This window comes from Danio rerio, chromosome 12, assembly GCF_052040795.2.
Source record: "Danio rerio strain M-AB ecotype USA chromosome 12, GRCz13ab, whole genome shotgun sequence".
Lineage (NCBI taxonomy): Eukaryota > Metazoa > Chordata > Actinopteri > Cypriniformes > Danionidae > Danio > Danio rerio.
In genome coordinates, this window is record NC_141032.1 from 2,126,159 (window position 1) to 2,148,136 (window position 21,978).

The 21,978-nt window shown below is 34.5% G+C and overlaps 1 protein-coding gene and 1 long non-coding RNA gene across 29 annotated transcripts in view; both read left to right on the forward strand.

The window, feature by feature from the left end:
- LOC147834363 (uncharacterized) overlaps nt 1-21,978 on the forward strand; it is a 332,733-nt gene that overhangs the window by 147,461 nt on the left and 163,294 nt on the right. The window lies entirely within an intron of this gene.
- LOC147841246 (uncharacterized) lies at nt 4,199-8,601 on the forward strand. The gene is made up of 3 exons (XR_015503759.2): nt 4,199-6,854; nt 7,612-8,186; nt 8,548-8,601. It is a non-coding gene; the product is annotated as an uncharacterized LOC147841246 (long non-coding RNA).

Consider the following 21,978-nt stretch of genomic DNA (forward strand, 5'->3'; position numbering starts at 1 on the left):
ACTTCAATAAAGGATGGTGCAAAATTGCTTTGCTTTGTTTCATTGTTGTATGTTTGTTTTGTTTAGTTTTTGCTTGTTTTGTGTTTTGTTTTGCTTTTTGTTATATATATATATATATATATGAGCAATATCACACTCTTAGCAGTGCGATATAGCTGTATATCAGCACTGGTGGGAGGTGTGTGAGTGCCTTAGCGTCCCACCAGTGCTGATATACAGCCATATGGCACTGCTAGGAGTGTGATATTGCATTTATAAAATAGTTTGACGGCACTAGCTATTGTTAACTTGGAACCCTGTCAATTAATATTATACAATATTATGTTTTATTATGATTATAGCTTAAATAAAGCCTGTTATTGTGGGAAATTTCATTTAATTTAATTTAATTTAATTTAATTTAATTTAATTTTATTTTATTTTATTTTATTTTATAATTTAATTTTATTTTATTTTATTATTTTTTTATTTATTTTGACATTGTTGACATTAAGACATTACAGTGTTTGAGGTGAAGTCCAGAATGGAAATTTGTTGAGTTTGCTTGTGGAGGCTTTATTCGTGGCTTACACTCACTTGCGCATAAATACCATGACATTTGTTCAGACTTTGGAGAAGAGCTTTATCTATTTTGTATTATAAACTGAGGGCTCTTTTAACAATCTAGGCACAAAGTCTAAAGCGCATGGCGCAAAGGCATTAAGGAGGTGTCCGAATCCACTTTTGTTAGGTTAAGAACAGAGAAATGCGGTTGGCGCATGGTCTAACAGGGTTGTGCTTATTCTCTTATTGAGTTATGGTTGTGTTTTAAGCATAGAGTGCATTAAACCAATCAGAAACTCATCTTCCATTTTCTTTAAGAGTCAGTTGCGTTGCACAATATATACATATATGGTGAAAATGCTGTCAATGTATGCATTTGTGTGACTTATATTTTTATTTTTGGGGTAAAAGTATCTTCTAAATCATGTCCAGCACTTGAGGTAAAGATCAAGTCAAGAATGGAAACTTGGTGTATCTCCTTGTGTTCAAATGCTGGAGGCTTTATCCTTGGCACAACCTCACCTGTGCATAACATCACATTTGTTCACAGCGAGGGCATTTTTTGGAAACTTTTAGCTGTGACTTGAAGGGTGCAGAAAACCCTCAGACTTTGGAAAACAGCTTTATCTGCAGTATATTATAAACTGAATGGTGTTTGCAAAAATGTTACTTGAGTCCATGCGTAAATGACTAAAGAAATCACTCTAACGGTTCTCTGTATTTTGCAATTCATGTCTTGTCTTGTCATGCTTTGCTCTAGTTTTTTTGTTTTGATTTTTGTTTTAAGTTTTGTTTTGATTTTTAAGTTTTGCAATTTTAATTTTATTTTATTTAGTCGTTTTATTTAATCTTTGTTAATTTTATTAATTAAATTTTGTTTTATGTTATTTAAAAATAATAAATACAATTAAATAATTTATTTGTATTAAATAGTGTTTTATGTTATTTTTTTTGCATTTTTTAATAATTTCAGTTTTTATTAATTTATTAATATTAATTCATTTTTTATTTTTTATTTCTTTATAAATTATAATTTTATTTATCACTTTTTATTTAATTAATTTTTTTAATTAATTTAAAAGTTTTTATTTCATTCCATTTTAAATAATAAACGAAAATATTTTATATTTCATTTTTAATAAAATTTTCTTTTGATTTATGATCAATTTTTAATTTAATTTAATTTAATGTATTTAAAAATTTATTTTATTTTATTTTATTTTATTTTATTTTATTTTATTTTTTTATTTTATTTTATTTTATAGCGAGGGCACATTTTTGAAAACTTTTATAGACGTGTCCTGAGAAAAGGGGTACAGAAAACCATCCACACTTGGGAGAAGGGCTATATCTGCCCTACAGCTGAAGGCAAAATTATTTGCTTACATTGGATTTATTTATTTTGTTCCTTTTCTAATATTTCCCAAATTATGTTTAACAGAGGAATTAATTTTTCACAGTATTTTCTATAATATTTTTTTCTTCCGGAGAAAGTCTTATTTGTTTTATTTCGATTTGAATAAAAGCAGATCTTAATTTTTTAAAAATAATTTTAAGGTCAATATTATTAGCCCCTTTAAGCTATATTTGTTTTGGATTGTTTACAGAACAAACCACTGTTATACAATGACTTGCCTAATTACCCTAACTTTACCCTAATTAATCTAGTTACGCCTTTAAATGTCTCTTTAAGCTGAATACCAATTAAATATGTAGTCAAATATTATGTGCTGTCATCATGGCAAAAATAAAAGAAATCAGTTATTAGAAATTAGTTATTAAAACTATTATGACTAGAAATGTGTTGGAAAAAAAAATCTTTCAGTTAAACAGAAATTGGGCTAAATATTTATACAGGGGGCTAATAATTCTGACTTCAACTCTATATTACATGCAGGTTAATTCCCTCTGTCCAGTCCAGAAGAACAGCTGAATGCATGGTTTTCTCCTCATTTGCAGTGTAAAGTGGGATCTGTGGTTCAGGCACGGTTGGCTCTTCTTCTGAGAGTTTCCATGGGACAGAGGCACATTTGCTGAAACCAAAACAGCATGTGAGGTTTAGAAAGTGCACTGAATGCTCTGAGATCTTCCGTCCCGCTACAGTGTCCCTGCTGAATGCTTGGATCATTCAGATACTTGAAAAAAATAAGAAATGCTAATGATGCTGTAAAGTGGAAATGCTCTACTTACTGCAGAGAGACTCTTCCTTTATGGCACTGTGCAATACATTATTAAGTTAAAATGTAATATTATTAAAACATATAATATTTCTACTGCAAATGCTTTAATGTGTTAATGAAGATGCATGTATTTTTTTTAAAGATACTATTAATATATATTTATTATTATTTTAATTTATAAACTTATTTTTTGTTGTCATTTATTTGAAAAAAAAAACAATTCATTGAATTTTTGCTGCTGTAACTTGGAAATCTCAGTTTTAGTATTTTATTTTAATAATATTATAACATAAATTAGGGATTTAACAAAATACAGTAGGTGGGGAAAAGTAATTATTAATGTAATAATTTATTTGCATTTGATTTTATTTATTTTATATAATTTAATGTTAATGTCACTTTGTTTATTTGAACTTAATTTAATTATTTTTTTGTATTATATTTTCTTTTATATTATTTATTTTTAATTTATTTTTGATTTTATTTAATTGAATTTAAATAGATTATTTTTTTATTAAATTTAATTGAATTTAAATTGATTTATTTTTAACTAAATTTAATTGAATTTTTACTTTTTATTTTTATCTTTTAAAAATATCTTTAACATAATTTATTAATTTTATTGTATTTCATTATATTTGTTTTATAATTTTTTTATTTAATTAATTTAAATTATTTTTATTTTTATTAATTTATTTATTTTATGTATTTTATTTAATTATATTTTATATTTAATTTTTATCTATTTTTATTTTATTTTGTTTTTATTTTTTATATTATTGAAATATTTCATATAATTATGTACTTATTTTTGTGTTTTATTTTATCATATTTTTAATACTTTTAAATTAAATTTAGTCATTTTTTATTAAATTAATTAATTTATTTTCTGTATTTTATTGTATGTTTTTGAATTGCATTATATGACCTTGATTGTTTTCTCCTATAGTTTAAACATATGTATAATATTAACTCATATTGCCATAATACACACTGCATATTATATATATACTCACACACATCTGAGAGTTATCTTTCTCTGCATGTTATATAACACCTTGACATCTATTTCTACCCCGTTTGCATAGTGTTAAGTTCATAAACAAGCATCACCGTGCACCACAGCAGAATCCCAGACAGCGAGAAATTGAAAAATTCCTGTTGTAATTGCATTCCCACTGCAGGCTTTTTTTCAGTGAGCATCAGAATACGTGTTGTTGTGCTGGATTTCTCTACAGACGCTCTTTAATAAAGCTGCTCACCTGGAGTCAGTGCAGGAGTCTGTGTTTTTGTAACTGGAGCTTGCATGGCTTTATCTGTCCTCGTTTTAGCTCTCCTTATCCTCCCTCTTTTCCTGTCCTTCGCTCTTTCTCTCTGTGGGACTGATTAGCATCTTCTTTTTTTAAGACTCCAGCTTCAAATCTGCAGCTTTGGCTTCCTCTTAAAGGGATAGTAAATTTTTGTTTTATTTATTTGAATTAATTTAAATATTATTTATTGTATCTATTTTAAATGCCCTAAATAATCATATTTTCAGAATGCATGAGTTCAGATGATTGTTTATTGCAGGACATGGTCAACTAATACCATGAATATTATTTTCTATTAGTTAAAGTTGCTAAACAGTCGAATAAACATGTTTAATTTGTATTTTAATTGAACTTGATGTACTTAAGTAACTCAAATGAAATGTTAATAGTGAGTCTGGCATGATAAAGAAACATCTATTAACAAAATGACACAGATGAAGATATTGATTTAGTTTTCTTCAAGTTCAAATGCATTAAAGTCCATTTGATGTGCAGATGAAAATAGATGCATATGGACAAAATATGAAATGTGGACAAAACATACAGCAGGGGTATTTTTGATCATTTATAGACCAAAGATAACCAATATTTTGAGGTCATTCACACTTTACCCATATTTGGGTTGAAAGAACCCAGCATTTTTGTGTATATTACTCTTTATTTAGGCATAAAAAAGTATTCAACCCTCTGTAAAACATCCTATTAACTTAATATATGAATTAATTAATTAAATAATTACGAACGTTTATTCGTTATTTCATTCATTTCTTAGTTCATTCTTTCATCTGCCCATTAATTATATTCATTCATTCATTCATTCATTCATTCATTCATTCATTCATTTGTTAATTAATTAATTCAATCATTTATTAATTTGTTTGTTCAATATTTCATTCATTTGTTCTTTTTTTCATTAATTTGTTTGATTTTTCTTTCATTCATTTGTCTGTTCATTCATCCATTCATTTGCCTGTTCATTCATTCATTCATTCATTTATTTGCCCATTCATTCATTCATTCATTCATTCATTCATTCATTCATTCATTCATTTGTCTGTTCATTCATTCATTCATTCATTCATTCATTCATTTGCCCATTCGTTCATTCATTCATTTGCCTGTTTATTCATTCATTCATTCATTTATATGCCCATTCATACATTCATTCATTTGCCTGTTCATTCACTCATTCATTCATTCATTCATTTGCCCATTCATTCATTCATTTGCCTGTTCATTCATTTATTTATTCAGATATTTATTCAATCATTCATTCATTCTTTTGTTTGCTCGTTTGTTCATTCTTTCAATTGTTCTTTTATTAGTCTGCCCATTCATTCATTCATTCATTCATTCATTCATTCCTTTGCATGTTCGTTCGTTCATTCATTCATTCATTCATTCATTCATTCATTCGTTTATTTGTTAATTAATTAATTCAATTATTCATTCATTTGTTTGTTCATTAATTTGTTCATTCGTTCATTTATTCATTACTTTGTTAGATTTTTCTTTCATTTGCCTGTTCATTCATTCATTCATTCATTCATTCATTCATTCATTCATTTATTCATTCATTCAGATATTCATTTAATTTTTCATTCATTCAGATATTCATCAACTCTCCAATAGTTTTAAATAACACTAATTAAACTTGAGTGAATGCTCCATGCGAGTTGGATACAAATATGGATTTGCACGGGCATGAGGTAAACAATGACAGCGTTTTTTCCAAAGCGCTTGTTGACTTTACCGCTACGGTTGTCTTTAAGGGAGGTTATTGTTTTGCCTACTTAGCTGTCCAGGATAAAACTCTGATAGGAACCGTATGCAGTTCTGTATGATTTCCATACAATTTCATCCAACCTGACTTTCTTAATGCAATTAGTCGGCGGAACAAACCAAGCCTGTGTTTGAGAGCTTCTGAATGACACTGCAGGGATGAACAACTGCATGTTTAGCGTTCATGTCTGCGTCAGAGCATTGGAAAGCGTATGCAATGCCGCTGGAGATTGGCAGTTTGTGCATTGAGAAGTGCACTGCTCAGGGAACGTCGGGTTAACCACACACGGTTAAAAACGCTCCAGAAAAACCGCGTCTTGATTGGACCGATTGGGCCTGCCATTGCTGCCAATGACAAGCGGTGCCAGTGGATCATAGCCGGCCTGCCACTGATGTTTAATGTTCACACATGCGCTGGGAAACCCCATCCAAGAAAACCAATTTGGAGAATACACTTTAAAAAAAAGGGGGCACTTTTCCATCTGCCTTCTGTCCCTCGTTTCATCCAAGAGCAAAGCGGTATGAAGAAACCGAGCGCCTAGCTTCCTAATCAGTTGAGATTGAGTTTTGTTTATTGACGGCGTAGAAAGACCTCTTGGCAAACAGCTCTGTGTAAGTACGACAATAATAAAAGCCTTGCTTAATTCCGTTAGAAGTCAAAATCTCCAGACCCGTCTCAACGGTCCTCTTTTTACATCTGGCGCTAACTCGAACATGCAAAATGGAAAACAGCACTTGCGTATTAAGTTGTGTTAACCCAACGTTTCCATCATTTATCAAATTATACAATGTTTTCCATCAATTTAACAGATAGAAATGAGGTATCTTGTCAATTGCGCTTCCCATAGTGAAAGATGTTAATGCAGATTACATGTGAAAGAGAGAAGGGGCCGTTTTAAAGATTATAGACTAGGAAAGAGAGACGCCAGTGAGGATTTGGTGAGAGGAACGACATAATCCGGTTGATTAATCCATGGGATATTCATGTTTGGTAAATCAGGTGGGAAGACTGCAACCTGTTGGTCATTGTAATGGCAATGTATGTTGGTAATTTACTGTATAACACAAAGTCTGTCAACGCATTTTTGTATTGTGTTTGTAATAAATGTGAGGAATTACCAATACGTATTTTACGTAGTCACTCATGTAACCACTCTCTGAGGTCTTCTGGCAAAGACCTTTTAGCCATTCCCAGAACTTGTCTAAAGACTAAAGAGTTCCAGAGCCTTGGGGCACGGTGCCTTCATTGCTGTGGGCCCAAGGCTCTGGAACTCTCTCCCGATAGCACTGAGAACTCTGGGATCGGTTAATCTTTTTAAAAAGCATTTAAAGACGCATCTTTTTGGTCAAGCTTTGAAACTAACAGTATTAGTGTTTCTGTATTTGGATTTTCAACTTGTTTTAATATGTTTTAACATGTCGTCCTTTATTTTATGTGTTCTTTTACTTGTGTTGTCTTATTGTAAAGCACTTTGTGATGCAAAGTCTGGGAAATGTGCTATATAAATAAAACTTTGCTTACCTAATATATATATATATATATATATATAAAAATACGTTGCTCTGGATACATTTTGTCAGGTGAAAAATCCACTAGAGGGCGCTGTCTATATTTTTGTATTTTTGAAATATGTTAATTAGGGTATGGTTTGTTGTTTATTTTAGACACACAGCCTTCTGGTAAACATCCATGATGTTGTCGTATATATCAGCTAGCAAACCTTTTTCGTAAACCCAACCAATAATGTTTTCAAAAGCAAAATTAAGTAAAAAGCGCACTGTGGTTCCCCCCACAGTCCAAAGACATGTGGTACGGGTGAATTGGGTAGGCTAAAACTGTCCGTAGTGTATGTGTGTGAATAAGTGTGTATGGATGTTCCCAGTGATGGGTTGCAGCTGAAAGGGCATCCGCTGCGTAAAACGTGGTGGATAAGTTGGCGGTTCATTCCGCTGTGGCGACCTCCAATTAATAAATGAACTAAGCCAAAAAGAAAATGAATGAATGAATGAATGTGTAAGCATGCTTAACTGGACTTAAACTCAAGCAATCTGCACTAAAAGCACAACATCGTACAAAGTGAGCTACAAGCCAAATGACCACACCAGAAAAGTTGATAATAGTGAGCCAAACGTATTCTTTACTAATCATAGACATCGTTAAGTTGTTTTGGGGTATTTATTTAGTGTGCAATGAGCCTGTTACAATAAGTAATCTCTGTAAATATCATTTGTGTAAAAAAGGAATAGAAGTGATTGTTGTCATGCTGCCCCCTAGTGTTAATTTTACCTCGAAACTACCATCAAACCTATGCTGAAGTATGTTTTTTGGGTTTCGCAAATATGTAGGAAAAAGCATGTATTTCAAATGACAGTAAATTAAATAAATAAATAAATAAAATATTCCAGTAAATATCATTAGTGTGAAAAGGAACTGAAGTTTTTGTCATCATATTGCCCCATTGTTTTCATTGTACCTCAAAACTGCAGTCAAATGTATGTTGGAGTGTGTTTATTTGGGTTTCATAAAAATGTAAGATGAAGCACTTATTTCCAATAAGACTGTGACAATAAATAAATAAATAAATAAATAAATAAATAAATAAATAAATAAATAAATAAATAATATATCCTGTAAATGTAATTAGTGTGTAAAGGTACAAAAGTTTTTTGTCGTCATGTCGACCCCAAGTGTCAATTTTACCTCAACTTTAGTCAAACGTATGTTGAAGTAGGTTTTTGCGGTTTCTCAAAAATGTAGGATGAAGCACTTATTTCCAGTAAGCCTGTGAAAAAAAAAATATATATATATATAAATATCATTAGTTTAAAAAAATAAAGTTGTCGCCATACTGCCCCCTAGTGTTCATTTTACCTCGAAACTGCAGTCAACTCTGTTAAAGTAAATTTTTTAGGTTTCGCAAAAATGTAGGATGAAGTACATATTTTTAATGAGCCTGTTACAATAAATAAATACATAAATAAATAATATAATAATGTAAACTCAATTAGTGTGAAAAAGAGCAGAAGTTTTTTTTGTCTCCATACTGCCCCCAGTGTTCATTTTACCTCGAAAGTAAATGTTGAAGTGCGTTTTTTGGGTTTCGCAAAAATGTAGGATGAAGAACATATTTCTAATAAGGCTGTTGCAATAAATAAATAAAAAATAATCCCTGTAAATATAATAATGTGAAAAGGAAAGTTTTTGTCGTCATGCTGCCCCCTAGTGTTCATTTTGCCTTGAAACTGCAGTCAAACTTGTGATAAAGTAAATTTTTGTGGTCTCACAAAAATGTTGGCTGAAGATCACATTTCCAGTAAGCCTGTGACAAATAAATAAATAAATACATAATATGTCCCTGTAAATATTATTTAGTGTGAAAAAGACCAGAAATAATTGTTTAATATTAATTATTTATTAATAATTAAAATGTCATTATACTGCCCCTAGTGTTCATTCAGCCTCGAAATGGCAGTCAAACGTATGTTGAAGTACATTTTTTGGTTTCACAAAATTGTAGATTGAAGCATGTATTTCCAATGAGCTTGTGACAATAAATGAATAAATTACAATTCAATACAATCTGTCAAGTAACACGCATGCTCAGGTCCATGCCTGAGACAACAACAAAAGAGTCAAAACGCACAGACATGGTGACCAAGCAAATAAAAATAATACACTCTGATAAAAACAGCAAGTTATTTATTTGTTTTAGATGTGGTAACCATAGTATAAATTGCATAATCATCTGCATCACCACCTCTGGTGTGCATAATTGCCGTATAATTCCACAGCCCATCAATATATCATTTGTTTTATTTCCATATTACTGACAAATGTAAATCTCCAGTCCAGAGAAATCTATTTTAGGGTCTGATGTTGTTCTGCGATATGCTTTATTTGTCGTCTTGTACCCGGGCACGCTGACGTCTTTAGCTGTTGCGTCACATCTCACTTACTCATTCTGTGCTGCCTGCTTTCGGTGAATGTGGTTTTGGCAAGAAGCATGGACTGAAAAAGAGCCCAGGACTTATAATGGCCAATCACAACCACAGCTCAACCCCCCCCCCCACCCCCTTACTGTTTCACATGTGTCCAGAACGCTGTACAAACCTGCTGTACTGTTTCATTGAAATATGTTGGGGTATAAAGTAAGCAGTAGATTTGAGACCTTTTACATAGAATTTTTATAAAGCATTCATGGTAAATTCAAGCTATAGTGATTTGTCTTTGGCCTGGAAATTACAGCTGGCAGCAAATTTAGGGATTGTTCAACTTAAATCTAAATATTTAATTGTAAGCCACCTATAGGCATTAAAAGGATAGATTATCCAAAAATTTAAACAAACAAACAAACAAACAAACAAACAAACAAACAAACAAACTAGTTGACTTTCTTCTATTTAACACAAAAGAAGGTATTTTGCAGAATGCTGGTTTTTGGAACTCGTTGACTTCCATAGTCTCTTTCTGGAAGTATGGACATTGATTGGTTCCAGCATTCTTCAAAATATCTTCTTTTTTGTTTAACCGAAGAAACTCATGAAGGACTACCTGAACGTGAATAGGTGATGAGTTCATTTTCAGTTTAGGGTGAACCATCAATGTAAAAGGTGACCATATGATATAAACAACAACAGACTCTCAGAAATGTGATTAGAAAAAAGCAACTTGTAGTGACTTGCAAAACATGTTTGTATATATGTATTCAAATGGATAGAGACCATGGATTGATTTGATTGGTTAAATGATTGATGGGATGGTTGGCTGGCTGGTTGGTTGGTTGGCTGGCTGGTTGGTTAGTTGGTTGGTTGGCAGGTTGGTTGTTGGCTGGTTGCTTGATTGATTGGGTGGTTTGTTGGTTGGTTTTTTGCTAGATTGGCTGGCTGGCTGGTTGGTTGGTCAGTTAGTCGGTTGGTTGGTTGTGAGGTTGGTTTTTGGCTGGTTGCTTGATTGATTGGGTGGCTTGTTGGTTGGTTGGTCAGTTGGTCGTTGGGTTGGTTGTGAGGTTGGTTTTTGGCTGGTAGCTTGATTGATTGTGTGGTTTGTTGGTTTGTTGTTTGGTTGGCAGGTTGGTTGTTGGCTTGTTGCTTGATTGATTTGGGTGGCTTGTTGGTTGGTTGCTAGATTGGCTGGCTGGCTGGTTGGTTGGTTGGTCAGTTGGTCGGTTTGTTGGTTGGGAGGTTGGTTTTTGGCTGGTTGCTTGATTGATTGGGTGGTTTGTTGTTTAGTTAAGAGGTTGGTTTTTGGCTGGTTGCTTGATTAATTGGGTGGCTTGTTGGTTGGTTGGTTGCTAGATTAGCTGGCTGGCTGGTTGGTTGGTTGCTGGATTGGATAGCTGGCTGGCTGGGTAGTTGTTCGGTTGAGTGATTGATTGATTAGTTATTTTTTTAGTTGGCTGCTTGCTTGCTTGATTGATTAATTGATTGGTTGCTTGCTTGATCAATCAATTCAGTGGTTGATTGGTTGAGTGGGTGGTTATTTGTTTATTTGATTGATTGGTTGATTGGATTTATCCTTTTAAATGGTGAGTATATGATCTATACAACAAGTCTTGGTGGTCTTATAAAATGTGATTTAAAAAAAAAAAAAGCAATTCATAGTGACTTAAAAAAATATGTTTGGTTTCTGACCAGATTAATGTTCAAATGGATAGCATAAAGAAAAATCAGATAAACCATGGATTGATTTGGTTGGTTGGTAGGTTACTTGATTTTGATTTGATTTGATTTGATTGATTGGTTAGGGAGGTTGGTTGAGTGGATGGTTGGGCGGTTGCTTGATTGATTGGTTGCTTGCTTGCTGGTTTGATTGATTGATTGGTTGGGGGGTTGGTTGCTTGGTTGGGTGGTTGATTGATTGATTGATTGATTGGTTGGTTGGTTGAATGAATGAATAAATGATTCGTTCATTCATCCATTTATTGAGAGAGTCAGTTCTTTACTTGTCAGACTAATAATACTCCTTAAACTTACAAGCTTACTTTTATCCTGTTATCAAACTCCAGTCCTGGAAGTGTTACGGATGATTTCAAGCACAGGTTTTTGCATAATGCCAGTAAATCTGTCCAAAATGAGATAAAGTAACCTTGAGACTCGGATGTTTTTAGCCTCCCCCCTTGCAGTCCTGTCAGGCTTTTTTGTTTTTCAGAATAGGCAGGTGTGAAAACCGAAGTGTGAGAGTGTAGGACTTGGAAATATAGTCTGGCACTGTATCATTTTTGTACCCACAAGAGCGATACTGCAATGGAAAAGGGGAACATGCAAACTGTATCCATCTGCACTGCCATCCATCCACCCACGCATACATATATCTACATTTGAATTTCCCATTGGCTGTAATTCCACTCAATCGTTTGCACATGCACTCCAGACAGAGCGAAGGGGAAATTTCCACGACATGGCTGTGAAAATCCATATGCAAACCAATGGTTTTGTAAACTGTCTAAACTGGTGATCCAACTCAATCAAAGGAACGGCACGTAGAATTTGCTGGGGATTTGCGCAGCAGTGGTCACATCGCTTGTCATTTTTGGGAGGGGAATAATTGCCATCATTTTGTAATAATAGAGTAACAGAAGGAAAAAAAAGTGTATTTATGACGAATGAAGCCTCCAGCGTCTGTGTTACATATGATCACAGCTCACCACAAATTTGCCTTACGTTATACGTAATGTATATTTTATGAACCATGCGGTTGTATGTGATTGTTTGGGTGTGTGACTGTTTTTTTTAGTCTTTTCTAACATCCTGATATACCACAGCATGTAGTACATAAGAGAAAAAACTTATATCAAGTGATTTCAGTATCATGTCAGGGCTCAACAATAAGGACTGCCCTATGGCCCGGGGCCAGTGTGAAAGATGCTTGGGACAGTAGACAGGATTATTACTGGCCCGATTGGAAAAGTGCTGCCTTGTCACTAAAGTTTAACTTGCCTGCAACTATTTGTCAATTGTGTGCATTTTAAGCTTCAGCTTTTTAGTCTTAGGGTGCTTTCACACCTGTGAATCAATTCAGTTGTTCCGAAACAGAGATTACAATTGTTACATTGTTGCTCTTTGCTCTTGGAGCGGTTCGCTTTCACACTGCAAAGTTTCTAATCGGACCAAAAGAGCTAAAACAAGTCACGTGCGAGTAAACTCTCCTCACATTAGTCAGGGTTTATTTTGCAGCGTCCCGCTAAGCTGTCAGGAGAGGTGATGGTTTGGTGGTGATTGACAGGGTGAGCGCGCGCGACGTGTGTGAGGAGAGACGGATGAGAAGGGGTGGAGGGAGAAGGGAGGGAGGGGTGAGAAGGGTGCGCGACGATGCCTATTTGAAGACCGGAGGGAGACGCGAGATTACCCGGAGATCATCACTTGTTTGCGGGCATCCGGAGACTCGCGAAACTTCCCGCCCTACTCATAATTCTCTCTTCATATAGCCGTAAGCCTATTACATATCTATAAAACACTGTGATATAACCGCGATCAGATCGCTTTCTCACTGCAATCGATCCGCTCCAGCGTTCGTTTCAATCGAGCCGAGACCACCTCACTCAAGCGATCTCGGAGCGATTACTTTGGCGCGGAACAGAGCGCGATTGCCCTGTTCACATATGCCAATCGAACCGCGCTAACTAGGCAAACGAGATACGTTCCGAAACAAAAGTGTAGGTGTGAAAGCACCCTTAAAATGCTACCTTCTCTGATGTCGACTGCTTTTCGGATCCTCCTATCTGATTTGATGTTTTGAGCATGCTATTTTTTCTGTATCCTGGTAACAACCAGTACAGCGAAGAGACGGCAACATGGCAGCAATATCAAATTAAAAGTCTAAAGTAAAATGTCTGTTTATTACATGAAAACACAATGAAAAAAATGGTGATTATTATTATTATTATTATTTATTTATTTTTCACAATTTTCCAGTCAGCCACCTTTTGTTTAATAATTTCGAACTGCAATAAAATACCTCCACATTTCCCATAATGCAATTTTTTGTTTGCATAGCTCTGAATTGAGCTCATACATTTATTAACATTTTTCGAATATTGAAATTGTAGATTCACACAAGTTATTTTTGACACATTATTTAAAATATGTGGCTAAAAATAAGTATTAACTTGTCTTTTTTTTAATTTTTTAATGGGGCCAGTGAAAATTTTGGCAGGGCAAGTGAAAATCTGAACCATTGGCCCGATTGGACCAGTAGAAAAAATCCTTAGCGTTGAACCCTGCATGTACTTTAAAACTGCAGATATATTCATTACAAAGATCCATAAGGAGACCTCAATATATAGAAGAAAATGTGGTCACACTTTATTTTGAGGTACAATTAAAAATATAAATAATCCATTACCTATGATATTTGCCTCTATAATCATAAGGGGTAGGTTTAGGGATGTAGAATATACAGTTGTAGTCCAAATTAATAGCATCTCTGTATATTATTCCCCAATTTCTGTTTAACAGAAAGAAGAATTTGTCAACACATTTCTAAACATCATAGTTTTAATAACTCATCTTTAATAACTGATTTATTTTCTCTTTGCCATGATGACAGTAAATAATATTAGACTAGATGTTTTTCAAGACACTTCTATACAGCTTAAAGTGACATTTAAAGGCTTACCTAGGGTAATTAGGGTAAAGTTAGGGTAATTAGGCAAGTCATCGTATATCAGTGGTTTGTTCTGGAGACAAAAAGTACAAAGTATAAACAAACAAAAGAGCTATCTGTATAAACCGGAACAGAAGTGTGTCTAACACAGTGCATAAGAGAGGAAGGCGTGCATCCTATAGATGCTATATATGCTTGATGAGGTGTTTTGATGATCAGCTTGTATGATTAGAAGCGCTGGACGGTTAGTATAATGATGGCTCGCTTCTCCTGGAGCTCGTAATCAGCGATGTTATCAATGCCTGTGGAATCTGGCCTGCTTGCATCATGTGCACTAACTAACAGTGGAAGCTCAATGGAGACAGCTCCTATTTCCCAGACCTTTCCTTCATGACAGAGTGGGCCCGCGAACAATGCGTCTCTGTGCAGTTTGTTTTCTCCAGCGATCAACTTGTTTTTAACATCCTCTGTGTTGAGTGGTGGCAAATGGAAAGAGTGGGCCGGCCCCTGGCCACACTCTGGGTTTCAGTGCTTGCTTTTTATGTTTGAGCCCAGTGGACGATTCTGACAGGGAGTCCCGTACCCACGGGCAGCTACGCCAAGCATTGAGCTCACTATTTTGACTGGGTATGTGTTGGGCGAGGGGGCGAGCGCTTACTGTATGGGAAGTGGCAGAGCGGTAGCTGCCAGGCTGATTTGATTTGCCATTTCCCAAGACTCCCTATTCTAAAGACTCTCCGCCAAAAAGCCTGGCCATAATGGTTTTTGCATTCAATCAAGGGCAGCATTGGACGAGGCGTGTTGGGAAAGTGGCTTCTAAGACAAGCGTGTGGTTTTTTTGTGAAACGTCACAGCATGTAGACTCCTGAAGAAAAAGGTACACTCTGATCCTGCCCCGTCGCTCACACACACACACACACAAATAGAGTTGTTTTCTCCAAGAGAGGAAAATATGACAGCTAATGCATCTAAACTGGCATAAGCACACACACACGCACACATCAAATTAGATGTTTTGCTAAAATATGGAACTCATTTTTCGGGGTGGGGCAGATTAGGTGGCTTTACTTTGGGGCTCAGCTATTGGTGAAGGACGCCGAAGGTTTCCACTGTACGTTCTAGCCTTGTTTTACGACGTTCTCCACTGGAGCGGACACACGTGCTTCTTTAAGTGCTCTGCCGAGACCAAAGTGGCGAGAACACACCCCGAGAGAGATGGATTTGATTGATTCTTGCACAAGGACCTTTGCTCGGTCTGGACGCGCGCTAAAGCGCGAGCGTCAGAGTGTTTCCGTCGTTACTTCGTTAGCTGGTTAGCTCAGCCTCGCGTTGGGATTATGGGAAATGTCTCGGTGACCCTGGAAACAAAAGCATGACTTAATCAGCCTGTAAAAACAGAGACAGTGGCCAAGACATCGGATTCAGCCAAGATCCTCGCTGTACGTGTAGGATGGAAACAAGTTTATTGACAAATATCGATCGGTTAAGCTGGCACACTTCATGGGACAGTTGACTCGGAAATAATGCATCATTTTTGTAGTTCCACAAGTGTTTTTGACTGACTTGAACATGAAAGAAGACATTTAGACAAATGTTTCCGTGTACTTTTTTTTCCCCTGAGCAATGAAAGTCAATTGGTGCCACCGTTCGCTGGCCTCTAGCTTTCTTCAGAAGAGAATGAAGGATGACAAAGTTTGATCATGTTGTATTAAACTGATATCTGACTGGTGGCACGGTGGCTTAGTGGTTAACACTGTTGCTGTGTATATATATATATATATGTATATATATGTATATATATATATATATGTATATATATATGTATATATATATATATGTATATATATATATATATGTATATATATATATATGTATATATATATATGTATATATATATATGTATATATATGTGTATATATATATATGTGTATATATATATATGTGTATATATATATATATATATATATATATGTATATATATGTATATATGTATATATATGTATATATATGTATATATATATATATATATATATATATATGTATATATATATATATATATATATATATATATATATATATATATATATATGTATATATATATATGTATATATATGTATATATATATATGTATATATATGTATATATATATATGTATATATATATATATATATATATATATATATATATATATATATATATATATATATATATATATATATATATATATAATAAGCAGCTGGCGATCTTCAATCTGCAATCTATTGCTTTTCCAGCAATTCCCGCATGTAATGTTGAATTTTAACAGTGGAATTTGAACCACTGAATTTATGGAAGCGAATATTTGAACTGAAATAAAATGAGATGAAAATTGCCTTTTGAATATTATGCATCATATTTTTAAAGGGTATTGAATATTTTGTACGTGAAATCTGGAAATTGAATATGAATTGATGAATTTATAAGTGTTAAAATGCGTTTGAAATATTTTTAGTTGAAATATTCACAGCTTAAATAAACAGCAATGTGAAACTTCAGGATCTAAAAATACAAAACCTGGAATTCAAGTCATTAAAATGCAAGAACTTGTTAATTCGGTGAGATTTGTTTTCAGTTTATGCTAGTCAACTAGCTTTTTAATTCAATACTTTTTAAATTCAATGTTTTTTTCTTTGAGTGAGAATGATGTTGATTGCAACTTTCTGGCATACACCACACTTTCCAAGTAAGGGTGCCATTGACCGTGAAAATAAATAAATAAAAATAATAATCACACTTTTTTTCATTAAACTGTGCCTTTAAAAGATATTGCTTTGAGATGGAGGGTTATACAGAGTAAGTGGGGGAGGGGTGAAGCTTCAGCCTGCAGAGAAGCTCAGGTGAACGGGAAGTTGGAATTTGTTTACTACGCGGCGGGGTCGGAATATAGGCTTCATACTTGTGCTTATCACAGTGCGCATACAAATTTGTTGCAAATGAATGTGTTCACGCAAAAAAAATGCCTGTTAATAATTTTCACAGACTCACTTCCCCTTTTAGCCTATCAGCATCACAGAAACCAACGGCATGCTAGAATGATACAACGTTCTAATAAAAGACTTTGCACATTCACAAATTAGGCTGAGTGGAGAAACTGCAAGAGTTAATGTTTCATAAAGCCCGTCCCATCTGCTCTGTTACTCCAATCGCTATCACCACAACAGGAAATCTCCCAAGAGTTTGGAAATAATTAATAAAGGACCCTCAACAGAGTCTCAGAGCCTCATTTTCTGAGTTCCTTACACGATGACTTCTTGGCAATGGTCGCCAGTAGACCATTACTAGGACGCCAACTCAGTTTCTGTCTGTGGCTGGGGTGGTGCTGTGTCTTCTGGTCATAGATCTGGCTTAGGCTAACGCTTGTGTGAAGTGGCTCCATATGGGCTGAGCTAACAGCGTCCAAAACCATTGAGGTTGCTGACGCACAGCAGCAGCAAGGGGCAGTCAACTCTATTTTAGCAACTGCACACTAAAAACAGCCCTGAAACGCATAGAAGGCTTGAGAAAATAGCTAAACATTGATACTTTCACTACTGTTAAGTGCCTAGACAATCAGCACAAGAGGGAAGCCAAAAAACGATTCTCACAGTAAAGTTGTTAGTGAATGATGATGAATCATTCTGAACGGCATGCAGGGTGTTCATGTAATTATCTGTACTTTAGATGGTAAACCTCAAGTGGGATCGTATTCATGCTGCTTTATTAGCTTTGAATGAATGGTGGTCGCGATGGAAGACATAGTGATAGTAAAGATTAAGTTACATGCCATTAAATATAGAGCCAGATCAGTCTAAAAAATAATACATTTTTAAAATAAAATTAATACATCCACAATACAATTCACTTTTACAAAATCCAATTTGTAAGTTTAAAACACGATTCATAAATACGCAAATCCAATTCATAAATTCAAAACACAATTTAAAAATATGTCAGTCCGCTTCGTAAATTCAAATCACGATTAAAAAAACACACAAATTCAAGTCATAAATTCAAAACACAATTTAAAAATAAGTCCACTTCGTAAATTCAAAACACAATTCAAAATTACGCAAATCCAATTCGTAAATTCAAAACACGATACAAAATATGCAAATCCAACTTGTAAATTCAAACCGCTATTCAAAAATGCACAAATCCAATGGGTAAATTAAAAACACGGTTAAAAAATATGCAAATCCAGTTTGTAAATTCAAATCACGATACAAAATTTGCAAATCCAATTCGTAAATTCAAAACATGATAGAATATATGCAAATCCAATTCGTAAATTCCAAATGCGATACAAAATATGAAAATCCAATTCGTAAATTCAAAGCACTATACAAATGATGCAAATGCAATTCGTAAAATCGAAACGCGTTTCAAAAATATGCAAATCCAATTCTTAAGTGCAGAACACAGTTAAAAAATTTGCAAATCCAGTTTGTAAATTCGAAACATGATTCAAAAATACAAAAATCCAATTCGTAAATTCAAAACAATTCAAAGTTACACAAATCCAACTCAAGAATTCAAAACACAATTCAAAAACACACAAATCCAGTTCGGAAATTCAAAAACACAATACAATATATGCAAATCCAATTCGTAAAATAAAAACATGATTCAAAAAATGCTAATCCATTTCATTTTGCAAAATTATTTATGATTTTCACTTGTGAATTCATGAATTGTGGATTTACAAATTTGATTTTGTGATTGTATTGTTTTTGAGACTGATCTGGCTCAATATTAAAAATCATTACAACTATAAAAAATATGATTGAGCCAATGAGTTGCAAACATTGAACAAAGTAGTTGAAGTCAATGATGAATCATTCTGAAAGGCATGTAGGATGTTCAGACCTTCATGTAATTATCTGTATTTTAGATGGTAAACCTCAAGTGGGATCGTATTCACCGTGCTTTATTAGCTTCAAATGAATGGTGGTCGCGATAGAAGACCTGATGACACCAGTATGGCTAGTCATAGCGTTAGTACAGATGTAGATACATGCCATTAAATATTATTACAACAATAGAAAATATGATTGAGCCAATGAGTTGCAAACAAGCCAAGAGCAAAGATAGTATGGGTTCTGACATGGTGGAAATGTGAAGCAGATGTACTTCCCTCATCCAAGATGCTGTCAGATGGCTTTATCAGCCCCAGCCCTCGGGGAACTGCCCCTTAACCCTGAACACTCCAGCAACTCTCTACCTTTCTGATATTCAGACATCTGCTGGTGTAGCAAATCACATTTTCTTTTATTTTTCCTTGTGGTGCTTAGTCCTCTTTTGGCCTGTTTTCACTGAACATTATGAATTGTTAAATTATGCTGCACGTTTATGTCCATTCCTACTGTCAAAAGTACCAAAATAGTGAACCATACTAATTTTTGGGCACTTTTTCCAAAGGGTACCTTGCACAATAGTTGCTGATTGGTTGACAGAGAATCGTCACCAGCATGTGTAACAAACCAGGGAAACGGCAACACAGGAAGTGACATATTTAAATAGACAGCTGAAACACGACAATGTAATACAAAGATGGTGTGCAGGAATGAACAAGGGTGGAGCAAGCTCGACTGGTACTCTTGGCAAACGATGATCAAGCCAACCTCACGGTGTTCATGCCGCCCTTACAAAAGAGATTAGCTTATGGTTTAGGGGGCACGGACGAAAGATCCATGCAAAAACAAAGCTAGTCATCGTCTTCTGACAACCGAATCTGCTGTTTGTTTAGATGCGACATGTGCGACATCACTCAAACTTTACAGATCAGTTGTTCATTGTTTGTTAACCATCTACTAATTCCAGTGAAACTTTGTAGAACAGCAAATGGATGGAACAAGTTCAAGCTACAGAGATTTGATGTGATATTTAAAATATAAAATGTTTGTATCTTAACCTTGTTCCACTTATAGGCTTTTCTGTGTGCTGTGTTTTACCAAAGAAACTCCACAGATGAAATGTTGAACGTTGTGTTTAATGTATAGAAACACACACACTGATCCATCACATGGCAGAACAGCAGTATGCAAGAATACAAACCCATGAAGTGCTAAACTTGAAAACAAAATAAATACAAATTTATTTTATTAAAGTTCTACAAAGTTTCACTGGTGTTATTGGATGGTGATCTGTAAAGTTTGAGTAAATATAATAGTTAAGTGTTAGTTATTAGCTTCAGCATGTTATTAAGACGTTGTTCTAGTTGCAACTATTCCTGATTTACTAACAGTTAATAAATGAAGAATAGCTGCAACTTTAGAACAACGTCCCAATAACATACACCATTAACTGATACTTAACAAGTATTTATTAAGTAATTTACCAACAGCTTGTTCATGATCTATTACTAATGTATTAGGTGTAGTTGTAAATCGTTAAAATACAGTTAAGAAGTCATTTATAACTTGTTAACTAACAGCTTGTAAGTTATCCATTGGCCATCTATAAGGCACAGTTATAAATAATTAACAAACTATTAACTTTTATTTAACAAGTCATTTATAACTTGTTAACTAACAGTTTATTAATGGTCTATGAACTAGTTATAACGGATAGTTATTCTAAAGTGTTACCAAAAAGTCTTTCTGTGAGCCCAAGCTTATCCTCTGGGTAGCGATATTAGGGTATATGTAGAAAGACTCTTGATTGTCAGTAACCCAGTTTAAGTGCTTCCAGTAAACTGTTGTGCCGATACAAAACCGCAGCGTTTATGGTATAATTTCTATAAGTCACTGATCTTCACTGCCTGATTGAGATATGATATAAAGTGTTTTACATTAAATGTTATTGTCCTGCGCCATTTCTTTAAAATATGGAACATTATTTTACCTCAGTATTTTCAATGGACTTTCTGCACTCGCCTGCTGCTCCTGACGGCGCTTGTTTAAACAGCTTTTCATCTTGTTTTACACTTGAGCAACTTACTGAACGCTGAAGTCTATTCAACTGATTGTTTTTGAATTACATTACAACATCGATGCTGTAAATGGAAGCGTATGATATTGAAAATAGTCACATTAACCTTTCACCAGTATTAACGTTAACACTAGCTTGGCATATACCCCATTAAAGAGAAGAGCGGGTGATAGTAAGGCAAAACAGTATGTTCATGAATATTTGCATGGTCATCTGCAACTTTTCCTCATTTGCACCTTTATTATGAGGAGCTTGAAGGTAGGGAAGAACGGTTATCGTGGACCCCCCACACCATCAATCTCATTACCAGGCAGAGCCCATATTCTGCTCTTAAGCCCCTACGGCCTTTGGAGCCGGATCAGCTGCAGATCAGAGAGTAAGTGTCAGGGCTGCAGTCCAAGGCTAATGGCAAATAGAAGGATAAGAACCATATGACGAGACCAAAACCCTCAGTTCTTCTGCCACACACCTGGGGAGAAGTGAGGATTCTGGTTGGAGTCATGGCTAACAGAGCCCCAAATCCGGCTTCGGCACTACAGAACATCAACGTGCCATTTCTGGACCATGAAACTTCACAAGGTGATAGGACGCTGGAGAATGAGATCATTTGAGA